Source organism: Heterodontus francisci, chromosome 37 (assembly GCF_036365525.1).
Source record: "Heterodontus francisci isolate sHetFra1 chromosome 37, sHetFra1.hap1, whole genome shotgun sequence".
NCBI classification, from domain to species: Eukaryota; Metazoa; Chordata; class Chondrichthyes; order Heterodontiformes; family Heterodontidae; genus Heterodontus; species Heterodontus francisci.
Window position 1 is genome coordinate 37227819 of NC_090407.1, and position 21685 is coordinate 37249503.

General features: G+C 42.7%; 1 protein-coding gene across 6 annotated transcripts in view; it reads right to left on the reverse strand.

The window, feature by feature from the left end:
- nphp4 (nephronophthisis 4) overlaps positions 1–21685 on the reverse strand; it is a 532906-nt gene that overhangs the window by 261299 nt on the left and 249922 nt on the right. The gene's annotated exons all lie outside the window — the stretch shown is intronic.

A 21685-nucleotide genomic window follows, 5' to 3' on the forward strand; every position in this document is an offset into this window, starting at 1 on the left:
TCCCTCATCCAAGGTGCCCTGTTTTTGGTTCCCATACCTTCCGTCTTTGTTGGAATGTACATAGCCTGTACCTGAAGCATCTCTAAAGATAAACCATTGTTCCATTACAGTTTTGCTAGTCAATCTTTGGTTTCATTTTATCCCGCCTAGATCCCTTCTCATTGCATTTAGCGAGCATGACTATGTCAGACTGTTGGTTGACTAGTCTGTGGGATAGTTCTCCCAATTATGGCACAAGTCTCCAGAGGTTAGTGATTAGAACGTGGTGAGCGTGCATTTGTCCTTTTCCGTGCCTAGTTCGATGCCGGGTGGTCTGTTTGATACAACTGAATGGATTGTTAGACTATTTCAGAGGACAGTTAAGGGTCAACCACATTGCTACGGGGCTGGAGTCACATGTAGGTCAGACCAGGTAAGGACAGCAGATTGCCCTGAAGGACATTAGTGAACCAGATGTATTTTTTTACAACTATCCGGTTTATTCTAGATTAATTAATTAATTTAAATTCCCCTAGCTGCTACGGTGGGATTTGAACCCATAGACCAGTAACATTATCACTACGCTACTGTTCTCTTACACCATTCAGTTAATATATTAGTTATCCTGGAAGTAAGGGCTGAACAATAAAGATTTACTGATGAAAGGGGACACAATTAAAATACATAGAAACATAGAAAATAGGAGCAGGAGTAGGCCATTCGGCCCTTCGAGCCTGCTCCGCCATTCATTATGATTATGGCTGATCATCCAACTCAGTAACCTATTCCCGCTTACGCCCCATACCCTTTGATCCCTTTAGACCCAAGAGCTATATCTAACTCCTCCTTGAAAACATACAATGTTTTGGCCTCAACTGCTTTCTGTGGTAGTGAATTCCACAGGCTCACCACTCTCTGGGTGAAGAAATTTCTCCTCATCTCAGTCCTGAAAGGTTTACCCCATATCCTTAGACTAACACCCCTGGTTCTGGACTCCCCCACCATTGGGAACATCCTTCCTGCATCTATCCTGTCAAGTCCTGTTAGAATTTTATAGGTTTCTATGAGATCCCCCCTATTATACCTACGTATTATGATTCATATGCATAAAAGGGTAGTCAGAAAAAGATCATTAAATTTCTGAGAAGAGTGGTATTAGTGGAATAAACTTTTAGTATTGCAAATTCACGAGTTACCATCTCTTGGGATCTGATACTGACACTTTATTTAATAAAACATGTTGGAAATTGAGCAGCATTCTTTCTGACAATACCAGTAGCAGACATCTAAATTAATGTAAAAGAGGACAGGCTTTTAAGGCATTGCGATAATGTCAGCGCTAGGGAAAAGCTCTAGAGACAGGACCGGTTTCACCTGAACTAAACCAGTCTTAGAATCCTCATTGAGAGGGTAAATAGAGCTGTGGGAGAAGACATAAACCAGTGAGGTAGGGGAAATGGGTATATGAGGGAGGGATTAAGCATAATTCTAGTGATGGGACAAACCAGTCTGAAATAGTAAGCACAAGGAAGTATAAAGAGACAAATCTTAGGGCATATAAGAGCAAGGTTACGGAGATGGACAGTTTCTCAAAGAATTTTTAGAAAGTCACGAGGAAAGGTGTGCTGAGAAGTAAAAAAAACTTGGGGTTGTAGTGCTCATATGAAAAGCATTAGAAATAAATCCAGGCAACAAGAGGCACCGTTTAAAATGGAGGATGTGATGATGTCGCCTCGGTGAAAATTTCACGTAAGCCAAGCTCTAAAATTTTCAAGAGAGATACAGAAGATAAAAAAATAGGAGTGTGGCCTAAACTTATTACTAAAGGAGACAGTAAAAGTTTTAGAAATAAAAGTTTTTATTGATGGTGGTGTTCAGATGGAGTGTGTCTGGGTTGAGTGAAGAAATAATAAGAAATCTGCTATTATATTGTGAGTAGATTACAGATAGCAAAAGAGTGGGAAGGAAATAATGGATGAGATCTGTAGGCAGTTTATGAGAGGTAAGAAACAAGTTTGTGATAATTGGGGACTTTACAATCCTACAGCAGACGGGCATAAGATAAACGTGGTCAAAATCGAGGAGAGTTTATAGAAAACCCATAAATAGTATGTTGCATGTCCAACAAGGAAGTACAGAACAAATAAGCAAGCTATATGCAGGAGGACATTTGGAAAATAGTGAACAGAATCTAATTAGATTCACAATGAAACAGGTAAAGAAAAAGAGGTTTGCCAGGATTGGAAATTATCTCATTTCAAGTGGAATAAATGGGGCCCTTACTCCAGAATAATTGGTTGGAATAAAATGGCAGATCCAACATCAGATCAGTGATGGACCGTCGAATCATAGACTATTAAAGCACAGAAACATGGCATTTGTCCCATCAGGTTTAACTGGTGCCTTTTTCCCTGTACCATCTATTCCAATCCTACACTTCTGATCGTTTCACACACTCTTTAATAGTTATCTTTTTAAGCAACTTTCTAATTCCATTCTAAAATAATTTACCGTCTCTGATTCAACAACAGTTTTTAGCAGAGAATTTCATATTATAACCACCCTCAGTGTAAATACACTCTTTGCACATGTATTCTCCACCTGGGTTCTACAACCTAACCAGAGCTCCTTAAAGGGATGCTGGAGGCCATAGTGAAATGGTAGGTAAATTTTTTTTACTTATCTCCATGTGGAGCCGGGAGGAGCACTTCTGCAGGCCACTGCCAGCCCCTTCTGCTCTCTCCCTCTACCAGGACTTACACATAGCAACCGACGAGGTGCATCTATAAGCACGACAGGCACCTACAACTTGTTGGTAATATTACAACAAGGCCTGAGGCTTAATCTCCATTGAGTCTTAACCTCCTGATTTGGGTACCTGCTGTGCAGGGCCCACATCATAACAGGATACTAATTGGCAACCTGTGATGTGTAGCCTCCACTTTCTTAGCATAATTTAATCTATTAATTGCAGCATCTGTACAGAGCTTGTTTTCCAGTATAGCTTTAAACACTGAAGAAAGATGAAATAATTTTTATTTATATAGTGTCTTTTATTGTCCTCTGATAGTCCCAAAGTGTCTCACAATCAATGAAGTACTTTTGAAATGTGGACATTGTTGCAATATTGGGAAACACAACAGCAAATTTGTGCACAGCAAGGTCCCAAAAACATTTAAGAGATAAATCACTAGATCATCCATTTTTTGTGGTGTTGGTTGTGGGATAGCTGTTGGCAAAGACATCTTTGGTACTCACTATGTGTATCCATATTATATTTAAAACCTTATACATCGACACATGTCCTGTCTACACTAATTGGCTTCTAGCCGTCACAATTTGTGTGTCAAACTTTTTCTATTATGTTACGCTCACGTAAAGTGCAGTGATTGAAATAAAAGAAATCAATCTAAAGAGTTATAAAAATTGACTTTTCTTTTTTTTAAAAAAAAAGTGGCTGCCATAGGTCAAAAGACCAGGCCTTGTATATTCAAATTATCACACTATCTGGAAAGGAGAAAGGATGTATTCCAAAGAGGTGTCAATTACACCCATCCTGAACCCATCAAGAGACATTTTTGAATTGAAGTGTTCTTCTGAAACAAAAATGTGAAATAGCCTCATCCTGGGTCAGTCATTACGGTACATCGGGAGCAGGGGGGAGGGGGTGGGGTGGCGGGGGGAAGGAGATCTATGTCGCCCAACAGAGGCAGAATGTAAGAAACTTTTAGCTTAAAAAGTAGCTCTCTGGAGAGACAGAAAAAAGAATCAGGTCAAAACATCATCAAAACCTGTCCCAGTGAGAGCTGGGAGAAATCCAGAAAGAAGGTGCCCAGCTGTGAACTCTACACTTCAACTTGTGCAGTAGAGAACTGGAAGTGATCCTCCGTCTTCAGACTGAAATTTCAACCAACAGAAAAATCTACAAACACAGGCCTGTAACTTTTAAGAGAAATTGACCTCCAAGAAGATTCAACAGGTTTACCGTGAACCCCGAAAACCTACAACGCTTCAAACCACTTACCCCTTTTCCCTTTCTATCTGTCTCTTCTTGTCTGTGTGTGTTTGCGCATTTTGTGTGTGCGTATGCGCAAGTGAATAGGTGAGTAGTTGCGGTTGCGACAATTTCGGGATAGTGAATATTTTCTCAATAAATAGTTAATCCTCTGTTTTAAACCTACAAGAAAACCTGTCACTGTGTGTTCATTTGACAAATAAAACCCAAGTGTTAAAACCCCTACTAACAAAAACACGTGCTGCGGTCAGTTGGGAGTTGAACAGTGGGACCACCCACACTCCTTACCACGTGGCCATAACAATTATAAATATCTACATCACATTTATAATGGAAACACCTATGTAAATCCATCACTGATTACACAATCTGGCCACTGCGTTCCCACTACTCTTTCAAAACGATGTCCTTTTTTTCAACAGCCATTTTTTGTCACAGTAATCAAAATTTCTAAAATAAGGGTTTAACCAATATTTAAAAAAAATTTTTAATGCATTTTTACAATTGTATGTTTAAATATATCCATTAAAATGTTTTTTGTGCTTTTCAATACCCAAGGTATTTTAATTTGGAGGTACCAGCCTCTTTCAAAAGCCTAAAGGTGGGGGTGTTGACACTTTTGCCCAGAATTATAGGGTTGGATTTTCACATCAGGAGCAGGAAATAGGAGTCAGGAGTGTTTCTGGGTCCTGAACTCACCCTCAGAGGGAAACAGTCACTCTTTGGGATTTTCACAGAGGCGCCCCCTGAACTGGTATCGAGTCAGGTTCTCTGTCCAATTAAGGGCGGGTGGCTGGGCTCATGAAGCTGGTGGGCCAATATGAGGCCTTCCAGCTTGACAGGAACAGCAGGCTGTAACGGTAGGCCAAGTAACAGGGAAGGTGCTTCAACATGGAGCTGCTCTCTCACCAACCTTTTTGGACCTTTAAATAAAAACTGGTTTCTGCAGCCAGGCCACCAGTGTGCGGTGGGGTGCAGAGGGAGGGAAATCCCACTACAGGGCTGCCTGTGGCTGCTCTCACATCCAGGCAGGCAAGGAGGGCCTCTAGGCTTTCCTGGAGCGTTGGAACCCCAGCCTGCTACTGGGTGCCCATCTCCAGGCACGTAAATGCCCCATGTCAGTTCAGGAAGCTGGAGGCTGATCGGAAACTTCCAGTCAGTCTCCTTTAATTAAGGGTAAGAAGGATCTTAAATGATCCTAATTGGCTACCCGCCTTGTGGAGTGTGGGCAGCCCTGCCGGACTCAAAGCCACCCCCCGCAAAAATGGCCAGTGGTGGGAACAGCATTGAGAAACCAGCACGCCAGCTGGCGATGGCATTTTCAGGCCCCATCCACCTCCATTCCAGCCCTTGGCGGGGCCCAAAAATTCAGCCCAAGGTTCTGTGAATTGTACAGTCCAAGATGCACAGTGTACCTAATTTTCTAGTGTGCTTTATTTCTATTCAGTCAGCCATACTTTATCTTTTAGTTTACAGTAGTCTCTGCTCAAAAGTGTTTCAAAATTGTTTGAAGAAAAGCTAGAGGGCAAATTTCAAAAGCTTTACTGAGGTAAATTCATACCGACTTCTGAAAAAAAAAAGCTGAGGTGGATTTTCATCTCTACCACCTGGACTGTAATCTGGAAGAGCCATTTACAGAATGCAGCTGGTTTTTATTCTATTGATTTCAATCTGTATCAGAGAGAAAAAAGGTAGTGTCATCGCCCTTTTGTGGTCTAGGCACTTCAGAAAGTGAAATGAAGAAAGAGAGTGAGGTGCTGAGAGAGAGAGAGAGGGAGACTGAAGTGCTGAGAGAGAGAGAGAGGGAGGAAGGGTGAAGTGCTGAGAGAGAGCCGGTGAGGTGTATTTCTTTGTATATTACTTCAATTATCAAAATAGCCCCAATTAAGTATTGAATGCAGCCAATGACTCACCTGAGTTTTGTTGATAATTACAAAAGGTCAAAAGCTCATCACTGAGACATTCTAATTTCCAATACATGAGACAGAGGGAAGGAGAAAGGCAGAAAGACTGATCAAAAGAAAGAAGGTACAAATAGACATTTTCCCAGTCACACACAACCTCCCACCCAAAAGGAAAATTAAGAGAGAGAAGCAGAAAGAGAAAGTAGAAGAGTGAGAGAAAGAACTAGAGGAGAGATACCGAGGGAAACAGTAACATGAAGATAGGAGAGACAGATAAAACAGACCATATTCTCTGATTTACCATATGCAATGTGTGGGAACGTGACTGCCCGAGTACCTCAATGTCCTGGGTAGCTTGTGGAATCAGTGCATGATGAGTTAAAAAAATTTCTCCTGAGCATGGGATTATAAGGTGTGTATTATGTGAGGGGGCCTAAGGCAAGGATGTCTACAAAGATAAGTAGGGTGATATTATGTGTGAAAGTCACACAACCATGTTTGTAATGGTCTGGAATAGTTCAGCTTGGTCACTTGTTGGGGAATGGGACTGAATTTAATAGGGCTATATAACCATGGTAACAAGATTATTGGAAGCAATAAAGAAGTTATTCTGCTGCTACTTGTATATATGTTTGCCTCACTACAATTTATTGCCAGTATGCATGGAATATGGTTATCAAAGGTAAAAATGGGATATAAATATAAAAGTGAATCACTGTATAGCAGCACTCATGTAAGAATTGTGAATATGGATCTCAATAAAGACTTGATCCTGTATGCTTAAAACTCTATGTGTGCATGTGTCTTGTTGTTTATGGTAACGAGATGTATTTGTACAAGGAAGCAGTCCTACATCCTGTTGACCCCGATGTGATATTCGCAAACGTTGTCAGAGTTGGTTTGTGGAAGTGATTCTCACACATAGGCCGGAATTTTACAGTGGGCTGACGGGAGCCAGACTCCGACGTAAATGTCGGTGACGAACCCACTTCCACTCAGCCTGGGGATCAGTCCCGTACTTTATGGATCCCCAGGCTTTAACTGGCCCAAGGTGGGACTTCCACCCACATGAGGGAGGAGGTCCCGCCTTAGTGTCAGCAGCTCTTAGTCTCAGCAGCGCCACCAGGAGCGGTGGCCACTGCTGGGACTGCAGCCCAGCCAACGCCATGGACCCAAGAGAGCGGTTAAGTTTGGGTTGCCTCACCAGGGGGATCGGTCGTGCCTTGGTGAGGCTAGGGTGGTCGTTTGGGGGGAGGGGGGGGGCGTCTTGGATCCCGGGTGGGTTGGGAGGCAGGGTGGGGCGGCCCTCAATCGGGCACCCTGTGCCCAACTGCCATGCCACCGCTGGGCGGCCTTTCATGTCCCCAGCACACTTGCTTGCCATGGGTAAAATACTCGTGGAGGCGGGCGAGGGCCCTTAAGTGGCTACTTAAGGGTCTTGATTGGCCTCGGGCAGGCGAGCCGTTTCCGCCCCCTTAGAGGTCGATACCTAAACAGGTCTCCAGTTGACAATGTGAGGATCGGTGAATATTCCAGATGAGGCCCAGTCATTTCCTAATAAATGGATTAAATCTAAAGGGTGGCCCTATGGGATGCAGCAGGAAACAGTGACAGGAGTATGGAGAGATACACAGCAGTCCTTAGGGGAGAGTGTCCCGTTGCAGTTAGGAGACAAGATTCAGGCCAGAGATAGAAACATTTCAGAACTTATAGAGCAATAAACAGAATTTACAGAGTAGCTGACAGTTTGCAGAAAACAGAATGTACAGGAGAATGTGGAGGTTTTTCACAGCATACAAACATTGTAAAAGAGTTTCATAAAACACCATAGGTTGGACACTTAAGGTGTAGCAGAAGGGTTAGGAAAAAGAGAAAGTTAAAAAGCCCACAGAAAAAGTTACAATTAGTATGGGAGCAAAATAGTATAAATGTTTTCAGCGTGTTCTGTTTTTATTTTAGAAAGGAAAAGACGGCTGGATCTTGAAGTCATTTAAACTATGCGAGTACTCCTTAGGCGCACAAACTGGGAATATCTCAAAATTTAGAGCTTTGAGTTCAGAACCCATTACAGTGATCAATATTTCTAAGTTGCATTTCAAAGTTGATTGCTGAGTGTGTTCATTTCAATTTAAGATTGTACACCCAGAATTGGAGAAAATTTTAGTTTACATTTTAAGTTAAAAACACTGATTTGATTTTGATTAAAGCTTACTTATGCAATTGTGAATAGCAATGTGTTAGATCAATTTGAACTTTACAAATTACTGTTATTGCAAGTCCGAGACTTTCTATTGTCATTGACTCCTCCCTCCTGCAGAATTGACAAGTTAAGTAATCAGAAATTGTAATTGGTTTAAAGAGAAAAATACACTAAATTAACCTACAGTGGAATAAATCAGAAAAGGAAAATATTCTCTTCCTTTTCTACTGTCACAAGTTGCAGGAGTGGTTTTGATCTATGTCTCTTTAAAAAAGCCTGTGAATGTTTTGGAGCCCACAAGCTGTTTGTTTCCCTTTGGTGCAAGAATGCTGAAAGTTTTATTTCTCTGTGAAAGCTAAGCTTTTCAGTTATATCCAATACTTCTACTGTCTTTTGGAAAGTCACCCAGAGAAAAAAAAAATGATGTAATTTACGGTTTTATTTTGTAAACACCTGCTCTTTCGCTTTAATTTATTAACCAAACACAATACAGAATTGATATAGGTCTAAATTAAATTGGGATTATTGGGGTTAATTAACCAAATAAATTCTGCAAACCCGACTTTTCATGTGGGCACAATCAAATTCTAGTTATTGTAAACTGTGTGAAAGTCTCTAGTTCGGGACATAAAAAAAGGTTTTTTTTAAAATTTCTGACCAATGTCAAGGAGTCAGTAATTTGAAATTATGTTTAATTATCTTGGTGATTCTGGAATGTGTGACCAGAAAAAAAGGGGGAATGCCGCTGCGATTGCACAGCGTGATAATGATCTTAAGATACCTTGTAATTGGATTGTACTTTTGAATTGTTTCACAGAATATTTAAAGTTAATAGTGTCCTTGCTGATCCATTTTCTTATAAACCTACAAATGAGTTAACCATTTTCCTCTGACAACTGCTTCTATTTAATTCACCAAGCAACAACTTTTGTATTGCTGAATGTGATATCCTCGCAAACAGTGGGCAACCATCAAAGGCCTCAGAACCAATCATGGCAAATGCTGCAACCTTCTCCAGAGATGGAAGATTAAAGCATCCCATCAAATGACTGCACAGCTCCTAATCAGAACCTGGAGCACATCATCAAACGCTGCCCTCGGAGGAAATTCACAGGCAGCCTACAAGATATCCACACTGTTACACTTGACGCTTTGGCCCGGATATCTGACTGAAATATTGATATTTGATTTATTTTTTGCTACCACCATACAAAAGAAGTATCACAGTTTAAATTTATATATTGGGCATTATTTGTTCCTGAAATTAGAGCTAAAAAGATAAATTTGATAGGAGTGGCTGTTTCAAGCACTCAAGAAGGGAATACTTACTTGAGGTTTAAGTGGATTGTTTGATACAAAACATGGACAAAAGAGCTGAACTCGAGGTGAGGTGAGAATGACTGCCCTTGAAATCAAAGCAGCATTTGATTGAGTGTGGTATCAAGGAGCCCCAGCAAAATTGAAGTTAATGGGAGTTAGAGGGAAAACTCTCCACTGGTTGGAGTTAGACCTAGCACAAAGAAAGATGGTTGTGGTTGTTGGAGGTCAATCATTTCAGTGCCAGGACCTCACTGCAGGAGTTCCTCAGGATAGTGTCCTAGGCCCGACCATCTTCAGCTGCTTCACCAATGATCTTCCCTCCATATGGTCAGAAATGGGGATGTTGGCTGAAGATTGCACAGTGTTCAGTGCCATTCGTAACTCTTCAGATAATGAAGCAGACCATGCCAGCATGCAGCAAGACCTGGACAACATTCAGGTTTGGGCTGATAAATGGCAAGTAACATTCGTGCCACACAAGTGCCAGGCAATGACCATCTCCAACAAGAGAGATTCTAACCATTGCCCCTTGACATGCAATGGCGTTACCATTGCTGAATCCCCCACTATCAACATCCTGGGGATCATCATTGACCAGAAGCTTAACTGCAGTAGCCACAGCAGTACTGTGGCTACAAAAGCAGGTCAAAGGCTGGGAATTCGGCAACGAGTAACTCACCTCCTAACTCCCCAAAGCCTGTCTATCACCTACAAGGCACAAATCTGGAGTGTGATGGAATATACCTCTCTTGCTTAGATGAGTGCAGCTCCAACAACACTCAAAAGGCTCAACACCATTCAGGACAAAGCAGCCTGCTCTATTAGCATCCCATCCACCACCTTAAACATTCATCTCCTCCACCACCGGCGCACAGTGGCAGCAGTGTATAACAGCTACAAGATGCACTGCAGTAACTCACCAAAGTTCATTCGACAGCCCTTCCAAACCCATGACCCCTTCCACCTAGAACAAGGGCAGCAGGAGCATCCGAACACCACCACCTGCAAGTTCCCCTCCATCCTGACTTGGAAATAGATCGCCATTCCTTCACTGTTGCCAGGTCAAAAACCTGGAACTCCCTCCCTAATAGCACTATGGGTGTACCTGCATTACAAGAACTGCAACAGCTCAAGAAGGTGGCTCACCACCATCTCAAGGACAATTAGGCAATAAATACTCGCCTTGCCAGCAATGCCTTCATCCTATGAATGAATAAAATAAAAATTATCTTGGGATCCACAGTTTTCGGCACAGGGTTACTTAATTTAATGGATGTGGAGGTTCATAGGAATAAATTATTGGCAGAGACACAGGCTAAAATGAAAGGATGGGTACACAAGATTATGACAGAGGACTGAAAGATCCTAACCAATGCCTCAATTAATTTCAACCAGATTATCCACTTTGTCTTGATGGCACTGGGGAACTTAATGCTGCAGGGGCTAAATGAGGTAGCGTGGGCCAGCCGTTCCCAAACTGTATAACTGAGCCTGAAAGAATTGGTAAAGAATATCGTTTGATCTTTATTCAACCGGAATTGGCCACTGGAACTGGCCTCCAAAGCCCTGGGACTATTTGGGCCTGGATGGATTAAGGTTCACTTGAGGGATTGTCAGTTTGTCGGCTGTTTGTTTGTGGCCCTGTATCCAGCAATTTTGGTTATTTGAGTGATCATGTAATGATGAAAGCCACAGAGAGGCTGATGTACATCAATATAACAAAGCTACTTGGTCCTACTTGGAAATTGGTCTGAGATTTTGTCAGAAGTTTGGAAAGTGTGTACGTGATAATATCCATCAGTGCACTGGTAATTTAACATCCTGTATGAAATGATCCTGTTCACGCAATGTTGAAGTTCAGTGGTTAAATGAATCTATAATTGTGTACATGAGGTTTAAGCAATCATGTGCACATAATTACATCCTTGAAACTATTTTGTTGGCACTAATTACCAGATACAGATATATATACACATCTGGAAATTGGGTCTTATTGTTCTAATCAATTTCTTCTAATTATGGAGTGTGGTTTTTGCACTTCTACTGACACAATGTGATCACAGATCAACAAACTTTAAAATGGCATCCTGAGAATCTAAATCTGCAGCAACCCTACTTTGACCCGAATCGTGTCATTATTTGGAAGTAGGAGATGCGAAAATGGAGCACAAGGTTTCAAAGGTTTCAGGGTTTGATCACAGATCAGAGAATTGATACAGCGCAGGAGGAGGCCATTTGGCTCATTGTGTCTGCACCGGCTCTCCAAGATCAATGTCAACATTTGGCACTGACTATGTTGCAATGTAATCAGTTAGAATGGTCTTATGTAAACAGGTCTGGTGATTCTGTATTTTATTTAATCTTAGTTTGTTCAGTTTGCTTATCCACTTTTTTTTTCATGTTTGTACTTGCGGCTGTTCAATTTTCAGTCCGTTAACACCCTATCTGTACTAATGCTTTGTCTTTCAACACACTGGGGCGGCACAGTGGTTAGCACTACAGCCTCACAGCTCCAGCGACCTGGGTTCAGTTCTGGGTACTGCCTGTGCGGAGTTTGCAAGTTCTCCCTGTGACCGCGTGGGTTTCCAATGGGTGCTCCAGTTTCCTCCCACAGCCAAAGACTTGGAGGTTGATAGGTTGAATTGGCCATTGTAAATTGCCCCTAGTGTAGGTAGGAGAATTGTGGGGATATGGGATTAATGTAGGATTAGTATAAATGGGTGGTTGATGGTTGGCACAGTGCTGTTTCAGTGCTGTATCGCTCTATGACACCATTAACACATTGTTTGCCTTTGCTCCACGACCTTCTGGTCAGGTATTCTATGACTTTGTCCTATCTACACCTTCTCCTTTGTTATCTCTTGCCCCACACCTGCCTTACTTGCTTATAACCTTTCACATTTCTAATATTTTCCAGTTCTGAAGAAGGATCACTGACCTGAAACGTTAACTCTGCTTCTCTCTCCACAGATGCTGCCAGACCTGCTGAGTATTTCCAGCATTTCTTGTCTGTATTTCTGGTGATTCTGTAGATTCAGGCTGTGGTCATTAAATGGTACTGTAGCTCCCCTAAATCCTGTAGTACTATAACCTTGGCTACACCGTGAACAATGCCACAGAAAATCACCTAATAATATATGAAAAGTCTAGCATAAAGCACACACTTCCCGCAACTGCTGTACTAGCTGTAACACTTTCCCCATCACACTTTGTTGACTGTTGTTGGCAAAAGCAAACTATTGCTATAAAACAGTTACCCTCCAAGCCACCCTAATGAATGTCACATGAATTCTAAAGGAAGTGAGATCCACAGAAGTAGCAGTGCCTTTTTAAACAGACACACTCACGAAATGATTTTTCACTATTTTTAATTTCTTGTAATTTCAAATCATTTTCTGTTTTAATTGTTCTTTTATTTGCAACAGGTATTAGCATGCAACCTCCCAGCTGAAGTATTTTGTTTAAATTAAATAATATTGGATCAATAAATTTAAAATGTGTAAGCACTTTTAATTTAATGGCAAACAGTTTACAAGAAGTTGGACTGGCATCACTGAAGTGCTCTCTCTCTTACTACGTTCAAGGCAGTTCCACTGAGTGCATCGCAAAAATCAATTGGCTTTAATCATCATCTCAAGAAAACTCCTTCATTAAAATAAATTCAATGCATAATTTAGCAGCTGAGTGCCTATTTGTCTTATTTCCATCAAATCCAAATCTCAGTTCAGTGAACTTGCATAATAGAAAATGATTACCAGAATCAATCACATACAGAGAAACACTAAATTCCCTGTAGATGGTGTAAAGAAAACACTTGCATTTACTTTTTAGCATGGATTCATTGGGAGGATGAAGAAAACATAGAAAACTATGTTTTTTTAAATATATTATTTAAACATACTTCCATTTTTTAAAATAAAAACATAGAAATAGGAGGAGTTGGTCATTCGGCCCTTCGCGCCTACTCTGTCATTCAATAAGATCATGGCTTATCTTCTACCTCAACTACACCATCCCACACTATCCCCACATCTGTTGATTCCATTAGTAACCTAAAATCTATCAAGTTCAGTCTTCAATATACTCAATGATTGAGCATCCACACCTTTCCGGGGTAGAGAATTCCAAAGATTCAGAACCCTTCCAAGTTAAGAAATTTCTCCTCATCTTAGTCCTAAATGGCCAATCCCTTAATCTGAGACTGCAACCCTTAGTTCTAGACTTCCCAGCCAGGGAAAACATCCTCCCAGTATCTATTCTATCAAGCTCCTTAAAAATGCTGTATGTTTCAATGAGATCACCTCTCATTTTTCGAAACACTAGAGAATATAGACCTAGTCTACTTAATCTTTCCTCATAGAACAATCACCTCACCCCAGGAATCAGTCCAGTGAATCTTTGTTGCATTCCCTCGAAGGCAATTATATCCTTCCTTTGGTAAGGAGACCAAAACTGCACACAGTATACCAGGTATGGTCTCACCAAGGCCCTATATAATTGCAGAAATACTTCCTTACTCTTATACACCAATCCCTATGTAATAAAGGCTAACATATCATTTGCTTTCCTAATTGCTTGCTATGCCTGCATGTTAACTTCAGTAATTAATGCACAAGGACACCCAGGTAGGTACCTCTAGTTCTACACTTCCCAGCCAGGGAAAACATCCTCCCAGCATCTATCCCATCAATCCCCTTAAAAATGTTATATGTTTCAACGAGACTACCTCTCATTCTTCTATACTCTAAAGAATATAGGCCTAGTCTACTCAATCTTTCCTCATAGACAATCCCTTCACCCAGATAACTACACCATATAGACTGCAGCAGTTTAAAAAAGCAACACCCCACCACCTTCTCAATGGCGATTATGGACGGCCTTGCCAGTGGTGCCATCATGCCAGGAACAAGTGAAAAAAACACTTGCAGAATGGGTGTGTGAATAGCAAATGAACTTCAATATAGCTAAGTGCAAGGTAATATATTTCAGTAGGAATAAGGTGGCCGCATAATCCTTGGAAAATAAGGGTTGAATTTTCCCAGGCCAGAGGTGGGACCGGGAGCAGCATTACAGATTCTCACGCCGGGGTGGCTCCCTGATATATTCCCACCTCTGAGCACTTTTGCCAGGATGGTGTCTGATCAGAACTGACTACCCACTCGGCAGCAGCAGGTAGCCAATTATTGTAGCTGTTGAAGTATGCTCAATTAAGTCCCCACTTGAGGGTAAAGTAGTGGCTTCACCTGGATCTCCCCGATGGCGGAACTGCCCCCCACTGAGGCTGAAGCCCGGCTGTTGCCTGGAAGGAGTCTCCTGACTGCAGGCCAGAGGGCCATCGAGGCCTCCTTTAAATCACCCTGTCCCAGAACCCTGGGATCCGTGGAGGGGTACGCCTGACAGCTGCGGTGATATTTACTTTGTACAATTTCATAATTCTTCAGAGAGCGCCTCCATCTTGAGATGCCTTCGTGGTCTCCTGACTGTTTCAGCAGCACTCACCTGTCCCAGTGGAGCTGCCTGCTGGACATTACTGCGGGCCCTCCTATTGGACCTGCCAGTTCCATACACCCCTACACCCTGTCAGCCCTACCGGCTAATTTAAATATTTAAAGTTAAATTGAATTAACAAATAAATAAATCTCTTTTGCCCCTCTCCCCCCCACCGCATAACAATTAAATTATTTGCCCTTTCCCCCCCCCAAAAACAAAAATCTTTACCATCTGACCTCCCCCCACAAACTTTCAACTACAACCTTTCCCACCATCCCCTACACCCATGATGTTAATTTGACCCCGTTTCCACCCCCCCCCCCCCCCCTCCCCATGCACTGCTAAACTTACCTACCCGCCCATTCCCCACCAATGTTGCACCTCATTTCCCCGGATAGGGATCCGAAGGCACGGGAGTGCCAACCGCTAGGCCGAAAATCGCAGCGGGACACCTGGCCACTACATGATTCTTTAAATATTCAAACTGGGGTCCTGTCGCCAAGCAGCAGGGGGCCGCCATGAGTACTCACCATCGCCGGTAATATCAGGCCGGGCCCTCCCGGCGTCGGGGTGCATGGCAGCCCTCTCCCAGAGGCATTTTCCGCATGGCAGCCCCCAAACCCACCGCCAGGGTAGCACCTGAAACATTGGCCCATCTTTCTTTTTCTGATGTGGAGAGGCTTGCTTTGTGTTTCCAGCATTTTCTGTTCTTATTCCTTTTATCTTTTAATGGTATAAATAATCTTGGTTACAGGGTTTCAGTAGCCAAGTAACTGTAGTGAATTTGAAAAGGTTAATGATTTACGACAATATTTTCACAAGTTCAAATAAGGTAGCTTTCTCTCATTGTTTAAGTTAAAAATTATTGGGAAGCCAATTAGTAAATATATTTTTCATTAATCTGTTCAATTTCCAGTAGCACTCCACTTAATGCATTTGTATAAATTGCTGTGTGTGCTCTTGTAATACAGACAGTAGATCATTGAAGAGGAATGCTTTAGTGATTGCCAACAGGAATTTAGCCAAACGTTAATAACAGCACACAGAAAAAAACTGACCAAGAAACGTACTGTTTTTGAGAACTATTATGGAAGGTTGCTCATTTGCAGAATCAATGTAAACTATTTCTTGGATGTGAGTGATCAGATTATCAGATTCTGCAGGCTGAGTTTCAGGAGTTAGGAAAGAGATTAGCAAGCAGGATCACAAGGGTAGTAACCTCCAGATTACTCCCAAGGCCACGTGCTAGTGAGTATAGTAATAGGAAAATACACCAGATTAATGCGTGGCTGGAGAGATGGTGCAGGAGGGAGGGCTTCAGATTTCTGGGGCATTGGGACCGGTTCTGAGGAAGATAGGACCTGTACAAGCCAGACAGTCTGCACCTGAACAGGACTGGGACAAAAATCCTTGCAGGAAAGTTTGCTAGTGCTGTTGGGGATGGTTTAAACTAGATTGGCAGCGGGATGGGAACCTGAGCATAGTTTTAGGACAATTTTAAGGCAGGGAACAGGAAGCAGAAAATTAGCAAAATTAGCGACTGACTCTGAAAGACAGACGAAGCAAAGGTTAAAAAATGTGCAACACAGGAATTTGGCAGTGTTAAAAGGGTATCTATTTAAATGCAAGGAGAATAGTAAATAAAGCCGATGAGCTCAGGGCACAGATAGACACATGGCAACATGATATCGTTGCTATAATGAAAACTTGGCTTAAAGAGGGGCAAGAATAGCAGCTCAACATCCCTGGATATACAGTTTTCAGGCATGATAGAGAGGGACATAGAGAAGGAGGGGGTGTAGCATTATTAGTTAAGGAATCAATAACAGCTTTGAGGAGGGATGATATGCTAAATTAATCATCAAATGAGGCCTCATGGCTGGAGCTCAGAAATAAAAATGGGGCAGTCACATTACTGGGAGTGTACTATAGACCCCCAAATAGTGAGAGGGAGATAGAAGAACAAATATGTAGGCAGATTTCTGACTGCAAAAACTTTAGGGCAATAATAGTTGAGGATTTCAACTATCTCAATATCAACTGGGATACAAACAATGTTAAGGGCATAGAGGGGACAAAATTCTTGAACTGTGTTCAAGAGAACTTTTTTAGCCAGCACATAACAAGCCCAACGAGAGGGAGTGCAATTCTGGATTTAGTCTTCAGTAATGAAGCTGGACAAGTGGAGGAAGTAACAGTGGGTGTCCATTTTGGAGATAGTGACCATAATACAGTAAGTTTTAGCATAATCATGGAAAAGGACAAAGATAAAACAGGAGCAAAGGTTCTAAATTGGGGGAAGGCAAATTTTAAGAAACTGAGAGGTGACCTGGCAAAAGTGGACTGAATACAGTTACTTGAAGGAAAATCAGTGGCAAACCAGTGGGAGCCATTCAAGAGCGAGATACTACGGGCACAGTGTAGGCATGTCCCCACAAAGATTAAGGGTGGTACTGCCAAATCTAGAGCCCCTTGGTTATCTAAAAGCTTAAAGGGTAAGTTAAAGCAAAAAAAAAAGCTTATGACGATCACAAATACCTTAATACTTTAGAAAGCCTAGAGGAGTATAGAAAGTGCAGGGGTGAAGTAAAAATGGAAATTAGAAAAGCAAAAAGAGGACATGAAAAAATTTTGGCAGGTAACATCAAGGAAAACCCAAAGATGTTTGATCAGTACAGTAAGAGCAAGAGGATGTCTAAGGAAAGGGTAGGGCCTATCAGAGGTGTACAAGGGAACTTATGCGTGGATGCAGAAGATGTGGGCAGGGTTCTTAATTGGTTTTTTGTCTCTGTCTTCATAAAGGAGAGGGTTGATGTAGACATTGTAGTTAAAGAGGAGGAGTGTGAAATATTAGATATGGTAAGCATAGTGAGGGGGGAGGTACTTGAGGGTCTGACATCTCTGAACGTGGATAATCCACCAGGACCGGATGGATTGCATCCCAGGTTGATGAGGCAAGCCAGGGAGGAATTAACGGATGCACTGAGGATCACCTTCAAAGCCTCACTAGATACAGGCGAGGTACCAGATGATTGGAGGTCTGCGAATGTTGTATCATTGTTTAAAAAGGGTGTGAGGGATAGGCCAAATAATTATAGACCAGTCAGTCTGACCTCGGTGGTGGGTAAATTGTTAGAATCTATTCTGAGGGATAGGATAAACTGTCACTTAGAAGGGGACGGATTAATCAGGGATAGTCAGCATGGATTTGTTAGGGGAAGGTCATGTCTTCCAACATGTCTTACTAACGTAGTTGAGTTTTTTGAGGAAGTAACAAGGATGATTGATGAGGGTATTGCAGTGGATGTGGTCTACATGGATTTTAGTAAGGCATTTGACAAGGTACCACATGGCAGACTGGTCAGTAAAATGAAAGTCTATGGGATACAGGGGAATGTGGCAGGTTGGATCCAGAATTAGCTCAGGGCCAGGATACAAAGGGTAGTGGTGGACGGATGTTTTTGTGAATGGAAAGCCATTTCCAGTGGCGTTGCACAGGGCTCAGTGTCGGGTCCCTTGCTGTTTGTGGTATCTATCAATGATTTGGACTTAAAATGTGGGAGGCATGATTGGGAAATTTGCTGATGACACAAAAATTGGCCGTGTAGTTAATAGTGAAGAGGAAAGCCGTGGACGCCAGAATGATATCAATGTTTTGGTTGAGTGGGCGGAAAAGTGGCAAATGGAATTCAATCCCGAGAAGTGAGCTATTGCATTTGGGGAGGGCAAATAAAGCGAGGGAATACACAATAAATTGGAGGATATTGAGAGGGATAGAAGAAGTGAGAGACCTTGGAGTGCATGTCCACAGGTCCCTGAAGGTGACAGGACATGTGGTTAGGATGCTGAAGATGGCACATGGAATGCTTTCCTTTATTGGCTGAGGTATAGAATACAAAAGCAGGGATGTAATGCTGGAACTGTATAAAAACGCTGGTTAGGCCACAGCTGGAGTACTGCGTGCAGTTCTGTCACATTACAGAAAGGACATAATTGCTCTGGAGAGAGTACAGAGGAGATTTATTAGAATGTTGCCAGGGCTTGAAGGTTGCAGCTATGAAGAAAAATTGGATAGGCGAGGGTTGTTTTCCCTGGAACTGAGGAGGCTGAGGGGTAACTTGACTGAGGTGTACAAAATTATTAGGGGCCTAGATAGAGTGGACAGGAAGGACCTGTTTCCCCCGGCGGGGAGGTCAGTTACCAGGGGACACAGATTTAAGGTGATTGGTAGAAGGATTAGAGGGGACATGAGGTGAAACTTTTTCACTCAGATGGTGGTGGTGGTCTGGAATTTACTGCCAGGAATAGTGGTGGAGGCAGAAACCCTCAATTCTTTTAAAACATACCTGAACATGTACCTGAAGTGCTGTAACCTGCAGGGCTATGGACCAGGTGCTGGAAGGTGGGATTAGTTTAGTTTAGAGATACAGCACTGAAACAGGCCCTCCGGCCCACCGAGTCTGCACCGACCATCAACCACCCATTTATACTAATCCGACACTAATCCCATCTTCCTACCACATCCTCACCTGTCCCTATATTTCCCAACCACCTACCTATACTAGTGGCAATTTATAATGGCCAATTTACCTACAAACCTGCAAGTCTTTTGGCTTGTGGGAGGAAACCGGAGCACCCGGAGAAAACCCACGCAGACACAGGGAGAACTTGCAAACTCCGCACAGTCAGTACCCAGATTTGAACCTGGGTCGCTGGAGCTGTGAGGCTGCAGTGCTAACCACTGCGCCACGGTGTTTGGGAGGCTAGATTATTAGGCGTGGACACGATGGGCCGAATTAGAATTAGAATTAGAATATTACAGCGCAGTACAGGCCCTTCGGCCCTCGATGTTGCGCCGATCATCTGACCTACACTATTCCATTTACATCCATATGGCTATCCAATGACCACTTAAATGCCCTTAAAGTTGGCGAGTCTACTACTGTTGCAGGCAGGGCGTTCCACGCCCCTACTACTCTCTGCGTAAAGAAACTACCTCTGACATCTGTCCTATATCTTTCACCCCTCAACTTAAAGCTATGTCCCCTCGTGTTTGCCATCCTCATCCGAGGAAAAAGACTCTCACTATCCACCCTATCTAACCCTCTGATTATCTTGTATGTCTCTATTAAGTCACCTCTCCTCCTCCTTCTCTCTAACGAAAACAACCCCAAGTCCCTCAGCCTTTCCTCGTAAGACCTTCCTTCCATACCAGGCAACATCCTAGTAAATCTCCTCTGCACCCTTTCCAAAGCTTCGACATCCTTCCTATAATGCGGTGACCAGAACTGCACGCAATACTCCAGGTGCGGCCTCACCAGAGTTTTGTACAGCTGCATCATGACCCCGTGGCTCTGAAACTCGATGCCCCTACTAATAAAGGCTAACACACCATATGCCTTCTTAACAGCCCTATTAACCTGGGTAGCAACTTTCAGGGATTTATGTACCTGGATACCAAGATCTCTCTGCTCATCTACACTACCAAGAATCTTCCCATTAGCCCAGTACTCTGCATTGCTGTTACTCCTTCCAAAGTGAATCACCTCACACTTCTCCGCATTAAACTCCATTTGCCATCTCTCAGCCCAGCTCTGCAGCCTATCTATGTCCCTCTGTACCCTACAACACCCTTCGACACTATCCACAACTCCACCGACCTTCGTGTCATCCGCAAATTTACTAACCCACCCTTCTACACCCTCATCCAGGTCGTTTATAAAAATGACAAACAGCAGTGGCCCCAAAACAGAACCTTGCGGTACACCACTAGTAACTAAACTCCAGGATGAACATTTGCCATCAACCACCACCCTCTGTCTTCTTTCAGCTAGCCAATTTCTGATCCAAAGCTCTAAATCACCTTCAACCCCATACTTGCGTATTTTCTGCAATAGCCTACCGTGGGGAACCTTATCAAACGCCTTACTGAAATCCATATACACCACATCCACGGCTTTACCCTCATCCACCTGTTTGGTCACCTTCTCGAAAAACTCAATAAGGTTTGTGAGGCACGACCTACCTTTCACAAAACCGTGCTGACTATCGCAAATGAACTTATTCTTTTCAAGATGATTATAAATCCTGTCTCTTATAACCTTTTCCAACATTTTACCCACAACCGAAGTAAGGCTCACAGGTCTATAATTACCAGGGCTGTCTCTACTCCCCTTCTTGAACAAGGGGACAACATTTGCTATCCTCCAGTCCTCCGGCACTACTCCTGTCGACAATGACGACTTAAAGATCAACAACAACGGCTCTGCAATCTCCTCCCTGGCTTCCCAGAGAATCCTAGGATAAATCCCATCTGGCCCAGGGGACTTATCTATTTTCACTCTTTCCAAAATTGCTAACACCTCCTCCTTGTGAATCTCAATCCCATCTAGCCTAGTAGGCTGTATCTCAGTAATCTCCTCGGCAACATTTTCTTTCTCTACTGTAAATACTGACGAAAAATATTCATTTAACGCTTCCCCTATCTCCTCTGATTCCGCACACAACTTCCCACTACTATCCTTGATTGGCCCTGTTCTAACTCTTATCATTCGTTTATTCCTGATATACCTATAGAAAGCCTTAGGGTTTTCTTTGATCCTATCCGCCAATGACTTCTCGTGTCCTCTCCTTGCTCTTCTTAGCCCTCCCTTTAGATCCTTCCTGGCTAGCTTGTAACTCTCAAGCGCCCTAACTGAGCCTTCACGTCTCATCCTAACATAAGCCGCCCTCTTCCTCTTGACAAGCGCTTCAACTTCTTGAGTAAACCACGGCTCC